Source organism: Gracilinanus agilis, chromosome 2 (genome assembly GCF_016433145.1).
Source record: "Gracilinanus agilis isolate LMUSP501 chromosome 2, AgileGrace, whole genome shotgun sequence".
Taxonomy (NCBI): Eukaryota; Metazoa; Chordata; class Mammalia; order Didelphimorphia; family Didelphidae; genus Gracilinanus; species Gracilinanus agilis.
Window position 1 is genome coordinate 402,237,859 of NC_058131.1, and position 16,080 is coordinate 402,253,938.

At 38.0% G+C, this 16,080-nt stretch overlaps 1 pseudogene; it reads right to left on the bottom strand.

Annotated features, from left to right (window-relative positions):
• The window catches only part of LOC123233856, a 46,535-nt pseudogene extending 30,769 nt beyond the window's left edge, over window positions 1-15,766 (bottom strand).
• Between the last annotated feature and the right edge of the window lie 314 nt (window positions 15,767-16,080).

Here is a 16,080-nt window from a genome sequence, read left to right on the forward strand (position 1 = left end):
GGCTTTAGTTCCTGGTTGTGTTTGCCTCCACCCAAGCCTCTGCTCAGCCGGCACCCACGCCTCTGCTCAGCCGGCACCCACGCCTCTGCTCAGCCGGCGCTCCGCTCCCAGCGTCCGCTCCCGCACGCGCGCGTTCAGATTTCGCGTGCGTTCTTGACTTAATGGGGTCCTAAGTCTTGCTGCTCTCAGGAACAGGTCCCGGAGCTGCTGATGACTCGATGGGTGCCCCAAACTTGCTCTATTTCTTTTTAGCTGGGTTCAGAGCTATAGGTGAGTGTGGAGGGGGTGGGGGTGGGGCGGTTGCTCAGCTCGCGCTTGAGTGAGAGCCCTTTTTAGCTTGGAAATGTCTCGATTCCACATACCTTCCACGCTGTGCCCTGTTGTGGGGTTCCTCCGTTCGTCTGGACTTGTTTTTATGTCCCCTTGAGGAGTTTTGTGTGTTTCGGTCAGGAGAAGTTTAGAGCTGCTTCTTACTCTGCCGCCATCTTAACCCGGAAACGACCAAGAGATAAATTTTTAAAAGAAAGAACAGCTTCAGGCTATCCATCTCCCTCTTACCTTATTCTTGTCAAGTTGATTTCCTACACCCAAGTGCAGGACTTTATATTTATCATATAGAATTTAATCTTCCTAGATTCGGTCCAGTGCTTTTATCTTGCCATGATCCTTTTGGATCCTGACTTCTTTATCCTCTATGTCAGCTATACCTGCCAACTTTGGGTCATTTGCAAATGGTGGCACAGTGGACAAAGAACTGGACCTGATGTCAATAAGACCTGAATTCAAATTTGAATTTAGATAGTTACTAGCCATGTAACCTTGAGCAAATCATTTAACCTCTGTCTGCCTCAGTTTTCTCAACTATAACAATCATTTCTCCCTATTCATTAGCTTCATCTGCTAGCAAACTAGTCAAACCACCAGCAAGCATGCTAAAATATCACTTATATTTTAAAACAAAGGAAAAAAAGAAACCATACTTTACCTTGACTCTTCTTCAAGGTATTGTCTTATGTTCTAGTCCTTTTCATGAATGAACTAGAAGGAATAATATATTTAAACTCATCAACTTTCTCATCATCTATTCATACATAATTTGACTTCTGTTAAGAAAGTTTTTATTAATGTCTCCTTTTTTATATTTAAGTGGAAAAGGAAAAATAATATTTTTTCAGTTAGAGATCTCCTGCTGCACAGTTTGTCAATTAGAGACCCCCAGTTGTGCCTCTTGGCAGTTAGTAACAATTAGAAGGGCGTGGCCAAGGGGAATTAGTGAGTTGGAGAGAGTTGCAAAGGGTTTTTTGTCTCTGAGTCTCCCGGGGAGAGGTTGTGCTTCGAGCTCTCTCTCTGGTTTGAGACAAAGAACAGAATTAAAGCCTTAATAGCCTTATTGGTTATTAATAATAATTAATAGCCTTATTTATTATTATTAATAATAAACATTATTATTAGTTAATAATAATATTTATTATAAATAGATATATTTATTTATAATAAAATAATAGCTAATGTAGATAGATAGTGCTTATAATTAAGATAGAAAGAGTAGGAGACTAGGCAAAGACTTCAGCCTAGCTGAAGATACTGCCCTCTGAGGCAGATAGAATTAGGATTTTTTAGAGAAATTTAGTAAGGATTGGGATCTGGGGTGTAGTTACAAGCTATTGTAAGATTACTTTCACTTTCCTCCTTCCTACTTCCTATCCATATTTTCCTAATAATAAACTAAGTGGTTTGTATTTAATAAACTGAGCTCTGGCTTTTGTTCAAACTCCTACCCCAAAAATTTAACCCTTCACACTTCTGACCCCACTGCTTTATTGAAAATTCTCTCAATAACTATCAATACCCAGATGGATTCAGCCGTGAATTATATCAAACAATTTAAAAGACACTCCTATTGAAAATCCAGACTTGGTTTTGTTCACTGATGTTTCTTCATATTTGTGTAATGGTATTCATTGTACTGGTGCTGCAGTGGTCACAGAATTTGAGACTTTGTAGTTTGGTTCATTACCTGAAAATATTAGTGCTCAGGAAGCAGAGCTAGTGGCATTGAAGCAAGCCTGTCTTCTAGCTGATGGTAAAAGTGCCAATATCTATACAGACTCTTGGTATGCTGTTTCAGTATGTCATGCAACAGGAAAAATCTGGAAACAGCAAGGTTTTAATACTACATCAGGAAAACCAATTGCATATGCAGAAATAATAACTGAGTTGTTGGATGCTATCCAGAAACCAAAACAGTTAGCAGTAATCCATTGCAGAAGTCATACTTGTGGTAGAGACTCAATTTCTAAAGGAAATCATAGAGCTGATGTAACTGCAAAGTATGCAGCCCAAAGTGCTCCAGTGTATGTTATGAATCTGTCAACTATTGAGTCTGCCGATTTACAAAAATCTTATGTAGACTCAGAGATTCAAAGATGGAAGAAGAAGTTTGGAGCAAGGAAAGAACATGTTTTATGGGTTGCAGACACTGGGAAACTGCTCTTACTAAAAGATTTTTACACTTATTTGTGTTAAGCAATTCATAAAAAAAGGTCCTTTTGGTACACAAGCTGTAGTGGATTCTGTTAAGAGACAATGGGTATCACCAAGATAAATTCAGAATGGGTGAATGACTTGAATATAAAGAAGGAAACTATAAGTAAATTAAGTCAACACAGAATAGCATACTTGTCAGATCTATGGGAAAGGGAAATTTTTAAAACCAAACAAGAGTTAGAAAAATTACAAAATGTAAAATAAATTATTTTGATTATATTAACTTAAAAAGTTTTTTGTACAAACAAAAACAATGCAACCAAAATCAGAAGGGAAACAACAAACTGGGAAAAAATCTTTATAACAAAATCTCTGACAGAGGTCTAATTATTCAAATATACAAGGAGCTAAATCAATTGTATAAAAAAGCAAGCCATTCCCCAATTGATAAATGGGCAAGGGACATGAATAGGCAATTTTCAGATAAAGAAATCAAAATTATCAATAAGCACATGAGAAAGTGTTCTAAATCTCTAATAATTAAGAGAAATGCAAATCAAAACAACTCTGAGGTATCACCTCACATCCAGCAGATTGGCTAAAATGACAGCAGGGGAGAGTAATGAATGTTGGAGGGGATATGGCAAAATTGGGACATTAATGCATTGCTGGTGGAGTTGTGAACTGATCCAACCATTCTGGCTGGCAATTTGGAACTATGCTCAAAGGGCACTAAAAAAAAAGTAAAACTTTCAAAGGAAAATAGCACATAAATTACTTCCTTCCCCCTCCACAAAAATTGATAACGCTATTGTTTTAGTGCAATGTAGGAAGGCAGCTAGTTTGAAAGTAATCCCTAAGTGAAGAAAAAGATATTTGGTTTGTATTTTAGAATATACTTAGAACTTTATGGCTACCTCTTGTTAAGTCTTTTTTGACCATGAAAAGAGAAAAGCTTGTTTAAATCAGGAAGCAACCTTTAAAATGAGCAAAATTTAATAAAGGAATGGAAAGTGTAATTTAAACTGAAAAGGGGTCAATGGCAAAGGACCAAATACCCCACCACTACCATCACCTGTGCCCAGATTCTATTCTGGTGTAAGAGTTAAAATTGGTTTTGATCAAATTCCATTTACACCCTGGATAATGGAGATAAATATTCAAAATGACCAAAAGTGAGAGAAATTAGTAGGAACTATGAATGTCTTTTCAGAAGCTTAAATAGAATATAGAGTGAATATGCGGTGCATCATATAGAACACTGAGCCTGAAGTGAGGATAAATGAGTTCACCCCAGACACATATTAGCAGTGTGATTCTAGGTCAATCACTTAACTCTGTTTGCCTCAGTTTGTTCAACTATAAAATTGAGCTGGAGAAGGAAATGGCCAACAAATTCATTATCTTTGCCCTAAAACCTCCAAATGGGATCAGGAAGAGTTAGACACAAATGAAACAGCTGGACAACAACTAGAATGTATAATAGAATTATTTTTGGTAAATTAGAAGCAAGATCACCAAAAAGCATTAGAAAGAAAGTATGCATTTGTAAGCTCTTAGGAAATGCAAAAAGATAATACTGCATTTAGAGTTGATTGATTATTTTATGTTACAAAGGAGAAATACAATGAATGAAGATTAATTATTTATATAATTTGGGATACTTTTTCCCTGAAAGACCATTCCAGGAGTGTATTTCCCAGGCTTTGGTATTTGTGAATTCCAAAGTAAGGGAATAGGAATTGGAGGCTGCCATTTAAACTATGTCCCTATCTATCACCAGGAGTTAAAACTGAAAAACCTCAGAGTAAGAGAGGGTAAAGACAGGTTATGAATATGAAAGGACTTAATATAGCTCTTTTGGGTAATTTTTGAAAGAAAATGAAATTTAAAATTATAGAAAGGTGAAAGTGCTAGTAGTATCTTTTAAAATGAGCTATTAATTCTGTGCCCTCAGTTTTTACACAGATGCTAAACAGAGATGCTAAATAGCCCTGGAAAATTGAGATTTTGATTTTGTGGCTGTAAATTCAGGTTTTATTCAGTTGAGATTTGTACTGTAACAAGACAAAATAAGCACAGGCCAAGGCCGAAGCAATTAGGCCAAAGCCAACAGGTTAAGCCAAAGCAAAAGCCTCCAGCCACAACGAAAGCCAGAAGGCAAAGCCCTGTCAGTTGGAACTTCACCTCTATTTATAGCTTCAAGTTCTAACTGACTTTCTGAAGATTCTAAGATGTTTAACTGACTTTTTGTGACCATTAGAAATTACAGAAGCAAAAGGTTGCTGTTAGCCACCTTGCATTACATAAGTAAGATGTGAACTCACTAAATAGTTTGTGAGATCCTCCACCTAGTTCAAGCTTGTGTTGAATCAATCAAAAGGTAGACAAAAGAGAGCTAATCTTGACCTCACAATCTAGTGAGGTACTAAGTAGGGGTTACTTAAGTTATTGTCAAAGTTTTAACTTCAATTTAGGCAAAGAGAACAAAGGATTCTCTTTTCACAAGTGTGAACTCAAAGAGAACCAAGAATTCCCTTTCCAACTACCAAAGAAAAGAAAAAGGAAAAGCCTTTGACCTTGGATAATTTGTATGGAGAAAAACAGCAGATGACAGAGGCTACAACAGAGAGCAACAACCAAAGAAATACATCCAAACTTTCCAAAAAAAATGAAAACTGGTCACAAGCTCTTAAGGAACTCAAAAAGGAAATCAAGAACCAAGTAAGAAAGGTAGAAGAAACTTGGCAAGAAAAGTGGGAAATAGTTCAAAAAGAAAACAAGAGTTTAAAAGACAGAATCTCCCACTTGGAAAAAGAAACACATAGATCACATGAAGTAATGAATAAACTAGAGACCAGAATTGACTTGCTGGAAGACATGAAAAGCAGGATAGAGCAAACAAAAAAGGAAAATCAAAAGATCATAGCTTAAAACCAGTCTATAAAGACTAGAATTGGGCAAGTAGAAGCTAATGATCTCATAAGACAGCAAGAATTAATAAAGTAAGAACAAAAGAATGACAAAATAGAAGGAAACATAAAGTATCTCATTGAGAAGATGACAGACCAGACAATGATATGTTGTTCAGTAAAATCATAGGTAAACGGTATAGCTAAAGAATTATATAACAGAATGGATTTTAATTAGATTATTACACATAAACTTAAAAAATAATTTAAATCTTAAAGAAATCAACAAATACAATAATATAAGCAAATAACAAGGTACAGGCAGTGCAGTCAAAATCCCTTTTACTAATTCCAATAGACTTGTTTACTATCTTGAGGGGAGAAGCTGAGAATGATTAATAAGCAATAAACTTCTAAATCTATTTTAAGGTTATTTCCCCTCCCCCATATATTTATCATCCAATTGCATTTCATTTGTCAGAGCTCTGAATTTCATCATAGTGAGGGAGAATTCTGCACTGAGCATTTAAAACTTTCAAAACTTTGTCAAAATATTTCAGTTTGGTTTGTAGTTTAAGCAGCCCCCTAGCATGATGCATATTCTTGAGAAGTAAATAAAGTGGGAAATCTCCAATGAAAATAAAAACTCCCAGGAAAAGAATTAAGCAGATCCAAACTGCACTAGTGAGCTCAAGGAATTTAAACTAAAGATTCAAGCATGCTTTGCAATAGCATTATTCCTCAAACACACACACACACACACACACACACACACACACACACACACACACACACACTGAATGGAAGTTTGTTTACAGAGTAAACACAAAAAGGCAAAATCTTGCTGGACAACAATAGGGTATTTGCATATGAGAGAACTGGTTACCCCTGGTGTTTTGAGTCATGAGAGAGAAGGGAAAAACAGGCTTATTTCCTAAAACTTTGATTTCAAATCTATTGATTTTAGGCTTTCCTTGCCCTCAAAAAAAAAAAAAAAGATGGCAGAGGATTCCCCTTTCTGTGAAAAAATCCTATGGAACAACTCTCTCTCAGCCAGGATACCAGGATCAGCTTAAGACTTTGGCTTTAAAAATGGCTAGCACAGGCTGCAAAACCCATGTGGGGCGGGGGAAGGGATTGGGTGGAAAGATTTTTATACATCACCCTCTTGAAAAAAAATGCAGCTTGGAATGGCAGGTTCTCCTGGAGGGTCTAGTCAAGGCAAGCAGAGGCTTCAGGCTGGTTAAGGAGTGGTTAGGAACCCTTGCTTAAGCTGATGGATGTGAGAAGCAGCAGTGGGAGACAGGCCTTCAGGCTGGCAGAGAGCAGGCGGGTGTGTGTGGCCAGAGATAAAACTTGCTAACTTAACAGAAAATTTCTCTTAAAAATATTTGAGGATTCTATCCCATTGTGGTTAGCCAAAATTGTAGATTTTTAAATTAATATTCAATATCTCCAAAGTATAATATTTATAACGATTTATTAATATCTAACTAGAGGACTAGAGAACACAGGGACTGCTCAATTCATGTGGAAGAGAGAGGGCATGGCAGAGCGAATGCAAACTATATACAGACCACATAACAACACACATATTCAAAAGGCAAAAGGAATTGTGGATAGTACAGAAAGGAATTTTGGACAATGCAGTTCCAGGGGTTCAAGATTTTCAAATTATACACCCTACAGGGAATTTCAGAGGGGAAAATGGGGTGGGGGGGAGGGACAGGGAATATCAAAAGGAAGGTAAAGGGAGGGGGAGGGAATTTAGTAGATCTTAAAGAAAAATAAGAGGGGAATAAGAAGGGAGGGGATGGGAAAGAAAGTAAAATAAGGGTGGGGAATAGGGGAGCTGATTAAAAGCATAACACTGGTGTAGAAGGAAATAATGAAAGAAGAAAATGAAGGATTAAAACAGGAAATCAAAATCATGGGGAATACTCAGGTGGCAATCATAACTCTGAATGTGAATGGGATGAACTCACGCATAAAACAGAAGCAGATGGGGCAGCTGGGTAGCTCAGTGGAGTGAGAGTCAGGCCTAGAGACAGGAGGTCCTAGGTTCAAACCTGGCCTCAGCCACTTCCCAGCTGTGTGACCCTGGGCAAGTCACTTGACCCCCATTGCCCACCCTTACCAATCTTCCACCTGTAAGACAATACACCGAAGTACAAGGGTTAAAAAAAAAACAGAAGCAGATAGTAGAGTGGATTAGAAACCAAAATCCTACCATATGTTGTTTACAAGAAACACACATCAGGCAGGTAGATACACACAGGGTAAAGGTAAGAGGCTGGAGCAAAATATATTTGGCATCAACTGAGAAAAATAAGGCAGGAGTCACAATCATGATATCTGACAAAGCCTGATAACAGGCAGTATAGTGTATGGGGGTGGGAGGGTATCAGATAGATGGAGTGTGCTCTGGTGACCACCACCTGACTGGAATATGTGGCCAAAGCTACTCACTCCCCACTCCTACTGGGAAGAAATCTGGGGGTGTAATTCATGAGGGGACTCCCCAAAATGGAAGGGTTGTTGAGGAGATGATAAAGGAATGTATGAGGAATCATTTGAAATCTAAATGGACTTTGTCCAGTACTCAGAGCCACTGATGTAAGCTAAAGCCTCCCAGTCCCCTCAAATGGTTTTCCCTCCAAGATGGAATAAAATGTTCTTTTCCTCCCTTCAGCTACCCAACAAACCACTCACTCTCAAGTCACTATTCCAAACTCAGACTAAAGTAACTAGACAGGAATTTATTTGAGGTAAGAGGAATTCAAGGATTAAGGGAAGGATTGTGGGGATTCAGGATAGAGGATAAAGGATCAGCTTCTCTATCAAAATGAGTTTCTCTCTCTGGGGTGAATAGTACTGGAATTCTTCTGTAGCTCTTGTCCAGTAATTGTCTCAACCCCCAGTAACTCCTAACCTATAAACTAATTAACTAAACTGAGGGAATAACGTGGTTGCAGTTAAAGCAGATTCAGACAGGCCATCAGAGACAACTCCCCCTGGAGTCCAGGCTCTTTGGCTAAATGGAGTAACTGCTATGTTTATATCTTCTCAGATGGTAAATGATGTTGATAGATCAATTGAGATGACTGGCTAATTATAGCAGCTGTGATGCTCAAGGAAATCCTCTATTTTGGGGGTTCAGAAGTACCAGGTTTTCACAGGATCACCACCACCCACCTCTGACTCTGAGCCAAACAAGGTTCATTAAGGAGTGTGGTAGTTGAGATCTCTTCCAGAGAAATCTCCTCCTCATTCTGGCCCCTCCCCAACAGTCATTTCCTCAAGATTCTTCCTGGGCTTGTTCTGAATTTCACCTCAGAGGTGCATACCTTCCTTGGTTTCCTTCATTTAAGACCAATCAGTCTGTTACAATAGGCAATGAAGAAATAACAGTACCCAGTGTGTATGCAGCAAACAAGAGCTAGAGAATATTACAAAATGTAAAATGAATAATTTTTATTATATTAAATTAAAAATGTTTTGTACAAACAAAACCAATGCAACCAAAATTAGAAGGGAAGCAACAAATTGGGGAAAAAATTTTCATAACAAAAACCTCTGACAAAGGTCTAATTACTCAAATTTATAAGTAACTAAATCAATTGTACAAAAAATCAAGTCATGCCTCAATTGATAAATGGGCAAGGGACATGAATAGGCAATTTTCAGATAAAGAAATCAAAACTATCAATAAGCACATGGAAAAAGTATTCTAAATCTCTTATAATTAGAGAAATACAAATCAAAACAGCTCTGAGATACCACCTCATGCCTAGTAGATTGGCTAATATGTCCAATTAGCAGATTGGCTAATATGACATATTAGCCAATATTAGTCAATGTTGGAGGGGATGTGGCAAGATTGGGAGACTATTGCATTGCTGGTGGAGTTGTGAATTGATCCAACCATTCTGGAAGGCAATTTGGAACTATTCCCAAAGGGCTTTAAAAGACTGCCTTCCCTTTGATCCAGTCATACCACTTCTGGGTTTATACCTCAAAGAGATAATAAGGAAAAAGACTTCTACAAAAATTTTATAGTCACTCTCTTTGTGGTGGCAAAAAAAATTGGAAAAATGAGGGGATACCCTTTGTCTGGGGAATGGCTAAACAAACTGTAGTATCTGTTGGTGATGGAATACTATTATACTAAAAGAAATAATGATCTGGAAGAATTCCATGTAAACTGGAATGACCTCCAAAAATTGATGCAGAGTGAAAAAAGCAGAACCAGGAGGACCTTATTCACAGAGACAGATATACTGTGGCATAATTGAATGTAATGGACTCCTTTACTAGCAGCAATGCAATGAACCAGGACAATTCTGAGGGACTTATGAAAAAGAATGCTATCCACATTCAGAGAAAGAGCTATGGGAGTAGAAACACAGAAGAAAAACAACTGCTTGATCACATGGTTCGATGGAGATATGATTGGGGATGTAGATGCTATTGCAAATATTAATAATATAGAACTAGGTCTTGATCAATGACACATGTAAAACCCAGTGGAATTGCTCATTGGCTATGGGAGGGGTTGAGAGGAGGGGAGGGAAAGAAATGAATCATGGAATCATGGAAAAATAGGAAAAATAGTCTTAATTAATGAATTAATTAAACTTAACTTAAAAAAAATAGAATAGGCCAAATGGAAAAGGTGGTACAAAAGTTCACTCAAGAAAATCATGTCTTGACTTCCAGGTTAAGATGGTTATAGAGTAGTTGCAAAACTTTTACCCTCCCCACCACCAACCTGTATGATACCTCAAAGGAACAAAAAAGCCAAGTTCAGATAAGGGAAGGGACTCAACAATAGGGCACAGCATCAAAGGTATGTGGAGTTTGGGCATTTCCATGCTATAAGGGGATAAATTAGCTCCCACCAAAACGCGAGCTGATCAAACCATCCCCCACCCCACTTCCAGAGCAGGATTCATAGCTAGCACCCTAGAATTAAAGCACTGGGGAACAACCTCTAAGTTCTAGGCAAAGGATCAAGAGCATTCCTGAAAGCAGCTAGACCTGAAACCTTAGGAGGTTGAAGAATGTGCACCTTGGGCATGGAGAAGGGAGTGGGGCTGGGGAAGCACACAGCAGAAACCATGCACAGACTCAAAAAGTAGCCTCAGGCAAAAACTTCTCCATGGCTCCATACACAGAGAGCCTGTCCTCTTCACCCAGACTTCTGAAGGAAGCAAGAAACAGCAGAGTAATGGCTAGCAATGCTCAGGAAAAACCAACCAACAAAAGAAACAAGATAAAAGTTCTAACTCTAGATATTTTTACATAGAAAAAAATCCAGACCACAGAACAGACAGCAGAGGAAGGACAATTAAGTAAACACATCCAAACCCTCCCCCCCAAAATTAAAATTGGTCACAAGTTCTTTTTTTTAAACCCTTACCTTCCATCTTAGAGTCAATACTGACTATTGGCTCCAAGGCAGAAGAGTAGTAAGGACTAGCCAATGGAGGTTAAGTGACTTGCCCAGGGTCACACAGCTGGGAAGTGCCAGAAGCCAGATTTGAACCTAGGACCTCCGATCTCTAGGGCTGGCTCTCAATCCACTGAGCTACCCAGCTGCCCCTGGTCACAAGCTCTTGAAGAGTTCCAATCTGAGTTCATGAGAAAGGTGGAAGAAATTTGGCAAGAAAAGTGGGAAAGAGTTCAAAAAGAAAATAACAGTTTAAAAGGCAGAATTTTGCAATTGGAAATTGAGGTTCAGAAATCAAATAAAATGATAAGCAAATTGAAGATCATAAATGACCAGCTGGAAGCTATGAAGATCCAGATGGACCAAACTGAAAAGGAAAACCAAAAGATTAAAGCTGAAAATCAGTTTTTAAAGGCTAGAATTGGGCAAGTAGAAGCCAATGATCTCACAAGACAGCAAGAATTAATAAAGCAAAGTCAAAAGACTGACAAAATAAAAGGAAACATGAAATATCTCAATGAGAAGATGACAGATCAAGAAAATAGGTCCAGAAGAGACAACTTGAGAATTATTGCTCTTCTAGAAAAATCAGACAAATAAAAATCTAGATATCATACTACAAGAAATTATCCAAGAAAACTGCCCTGATACCCTTAAGCAAGAGGGCAAAATAGACAATGAAAGAGCCTGTAGAACACCCTCTACACTAAATCCTCAAAAGACAACCCCCAGGCCAAATTCAAAAACTTCCAAGTTAAGGAGAAAATATTACAAGAAGCCAGAAAGAGACAATTCAGATATCAAGGAGCACCAATCAGGATCACACAGGATCTGGCATCTTCCACACTACAAGATCACAATACTTGGAATATGATATTCAGAAAAGCAAGAGAATTAGGTCTACAATCAAGGATCACCTACCCATAAAAACCGACTATATACTTCAATGGGAAAGTATGGGCATTAAACAAAATAGAAGATTTTTAAGTATTTGTAAAGAAAATCATGTTTTAAAAATTGGAATTAGGCAAGTGAAAGACTTCATGAGATATCAAGAAACAATAAAAAAGACAAAAGAATGGGGAAAAAATAAAAGAAAAAGTGAAATATCTCCTTGGAGAAACAACTGACCTGGAAAATAAATCCAGGATGTAACCTAAGAATTTATTTGACTACCTGAAAGCTGTGATCAAAAAATAGAGCTTAGACATTATCTCTTAAGAAATTATCAAGGAAAACTGCCCTGATATTCTAGAACCAGAAAGCAAAATAGAAATTAAAAGAATCTACCAATCATCATCTGAAAGAGATCCCAAAAGGATTACTCCCAGAAATATGGTCAAATTCCAGAATTCCCAGGTCAAAGAGGATACATTGCAAGGAACAAGAAAGAAATAATTCAAATATAAGGGAGCCATAGTCAGATCACACAAGATTTGGCTGCTTCAACATTAAAGGAGAAGAAGCCTTGGAATAGGATATTCCAGAGGGCAAAGGAGCTAGGATTACAACCAAGAATAACTCAGAAGTGGGAGGGGAATGAACATTTAATGAAAGAGAAGATTTCAAGCATTCCTGATGAAAAACCCAAAGGTGAATAGAAAATTTGCCATATAAACACAAAATCCAAAGGAAGCATAAAATTCCTGTGTGAGATGATTACATGTAATTCCTAAGAATTTTATCATTATTAGAAGTCTACAGAGAAGGCATAAGTTTGATTCAATTATGTTGGAATGATCTCCAAAAAAATTATACTGAGAAAGAAGGATGCACTAAGACAATTGTGGTGAACCTTTCAGAGACCACATGCCATGCCATATCCCTCCAGACTGTGTGCCATGCCTTCCCCCTGCCTCCTTACCCTTGACAGGGGAGGAAGAAAGGAACTCCACTCAGGGGAGGGCATAAGAGCTTCCATTGGGCTGCTGAGCAGAAGGGTGGGGAGGCACAGTGTAGAGGGAGACGGGAACAACTCCATGGAGTCCCTCTGCCTTTATAGTAACTAATTGTGGTATGTGATGTTGTATATGTCCACAGAGAGGTTTATGCATGCCATCTTTGGCACATGTGCCATATGTTAGCCATCATTATACTAAGAGAAAGGGAAAGGGAGAGGTAGTGTGCTTCGCAAAAGAGTCATACAAGGGTGCCACTTGAGAGCCAGCACTAGAGGTGGGAGGTCCTGGGTTCAAATATGGCCTTAGACACTTCTTAGCTGTGTGAACCTAGGCAAGTCACTTAATCACCATTGCCTATCCATTACCACTCTTCTTTCTTAGGACCAATACACAGTAGAGATTCCAAGATGGAAGATAAGGGTTTAAGAAAAGAGGCATGTAAGGAAGCGCTATTAAAGTGGAGGTAAAAATAAGGGGGGTATGGCAGCCAAAGCTTGAACCTTATTCTCATAAAAAAATTGGTTCAAAAAAGAGAAAAAGAGAGGAAAAAATATACAAAGTGAGAATAAATACAAGAAAATAGGATGGAGGGAAATACACCATTAGCAATAATAACTGTGAATATGAATGAACTGAGTTCTCCCATAAAATTAAAGCAGAATGGATTAAAAACAAGAATCCAATATATTTTTTAAAAAAACATACTTGAAATAGAAAGGCATGCATAGAGTTCAAATAAAAGGCTAGAGAAGAAACCATTATCCTTCAGTTGAAATATAAAAGGCAGGGAGAGTAATTATGATTTCAGACAAAGCAAAAGGATAAATAGACCTCAATAAAAGAAATAATGAGGGAAACTACATTTTGCTAAAAGGTACCATAGACAATGAAATAATATAAGAAATTTGTATAGCAAATTTCTCTAATAAAGCCCTCATAATTGTAATAATTAAAATTAAATTATGAAACTGTTAGTACCTTTTGTAGCTTTATTACATCAAAGTTGTGATAGTAAAGAGAGGGAAATATAAGAAAGAGGCAAAGAGTTGCTTAGCTAAATACTGTAGTTGCCATTTGATGGATTGAAGCTCACCACTGATAGGGGCTCCTTCAGGTTCCAACATCCAGCCAAAGTACAAACAAGAAAGAGCAATGGCAGGGGCTTGGCTTATGAGCAGTTTTCTCCATCCAGTAGCTCTCCCACATCACAGCTCAGGAACCAATTATAGTTCCTTAATTTGCCTGGTACCACCCAGGGGAGTAGTGGCTGTGGGATCAGTTTTCCATCTCACTGCTTTTAACTTCCTTTCTCTGAGCGTTAGTCTATACTTGCACATCTCAGTGGTAAAGGATCTCCAGGTCCCTGATTGATTATATCAAAAAATAATGGGGGGAGGAGTTCCCTTCCCACATTTGCCACATTTAGAGGGAATTGAGTCAATTTTTTTAAATGGTCATTCCCCAATTGATATATGATGAAATAATATGAATATGCAGCTTTCAGAAAAAGAAACCAAAGCTAAATATAGTCATATATTTATGACTATACATTTATATATATATATATGACTCTCTTCTGCCTTGGAACCAATATATAGTATTGATTCTAAGACAGAAGGTAAGGATTGTTTTGTTTTAATAAAAAAAATTTTTTAAGAACACAACTTGGTCCATATTGACTGTATGAGTTTAGAGCAGAGGATCTCTCAGCAGAAAAGAGAAAAGGCGTGGTGTCCTGACACTTAAGGGCCCATAAATGTTTCCTTTAATGTTAGATATGTAAAATTGTGTAAATATTGTCTCTACATACAGAATATAGTCATCCCTAGTTACATTGCAGTTCACTTATCACAGCTTCACTGTATCCTGTTTTTTTTTTAATATATATCTAATTCTGCATCATGGAGTTACACTTAAAATGCAGCACACTTTTGGCTGATGGAATGAAAGGCAACCAACTATAGTGCTATGTTCTGTATCCTGGGCACTAATTGGCTCGATGACTATAGGTTAATAAGAGTGTGGAAAAGGATTATAGGAGAGTTAGAAGGGTCCATAAAGTAGTAAAATATATAGAAATAATAAAATAAATATAACATCAGTACTTTGCAGATTTTCACCTATTGTGGGGGACTCTGGAATGTAACTCCCGCAATAGGTGAGGAGTCACCGTATAAGTTCTCTTAGGGTAGACTTTTATTTTTGTCAGTGTGTCCCTAAGGCCTACTATAAGTGCCTAGAACATAGTAGATGAATGAGTAGTGCTATATCACCCCGCGTATGGGCACAACTCCTTGGAATAACTGCACCTGTAATGGAAACCCTCTAATAAGTTGCTATTAATCTCATGAGATAGTGTTGCCCTGTGTGTAGAGGAGAAATGTGAAACCTGGATGTACTAAAATGCTTTAAGAATACTGGAGTTCAGGGGCAGCTGGGTAGCTCAGTGGGTTGAGAGTCAGGCCTAGAGATGGGAGGTCCTAGGTTCAAATCCGGCCTCAGACACTTCCCAGCTGTGTGACCTTGGGCAAGTCACTTGACTCCCATTGCCCACCCTTACCACTCTTCCACCTATGTGCCAATACACAGAAGTTAAGGGTTTAAAAAAAAATTAAAAAAAAAATTAAAAAAAAAAGAATACTGGAGTTCAGGAATAAAAGTGAATATAACTACTGGACAGTCTAAAAAAGTCTGTAATTTGATGTGTTGCACAGATTAAGAATAAAACTATACAATATCGGGGATTATAGTATGTAGTCTGTTATATATGATGATTAAATTCTTGGTGCATCTGATTAAGAATGTAATGTAGAAGATGGCAGGACGGAATTCCTGCAAAATACAGGGTCAAGCCTCACCCAGAATTCCAGGGGACCCCCCTGGAGAACTCTGGGTGAGGGGGCAGTTGAGAAGTAGTTAAACAGTTGCTTTCTGGGAGTTGAGGGGAGCAGATCTTTCTGCTTGCTTCTCCTGACTTGGGGGTTTACCTGAAGGGCCATTGTGGCAAAAGCCATTGTGGTTTCTACTTGGGAGTTAGCCTGTCTAGTAGGATTAGACCTTACCAGCATCAATATAACAATTATTTAGTAATATAGAGATTAGAAATAATTACTATTAACCTAGAGAGAAAGTTTAGCTAAGGATCTGCAACTCCTTCCGGTGGGGGGGAGGGTACAGCTTCCACCTGATAGATCAGGGCTTCCCATTACTTATCCAAATCCTAATTACCCTGTCTTCCTTCCCCTTTCCTTCCATTACCAATATAAGATTTATCTTTAATATCTGTGCTTGGGAATTATTTGAGGATACTCACTTCTCTCTGTTGCCA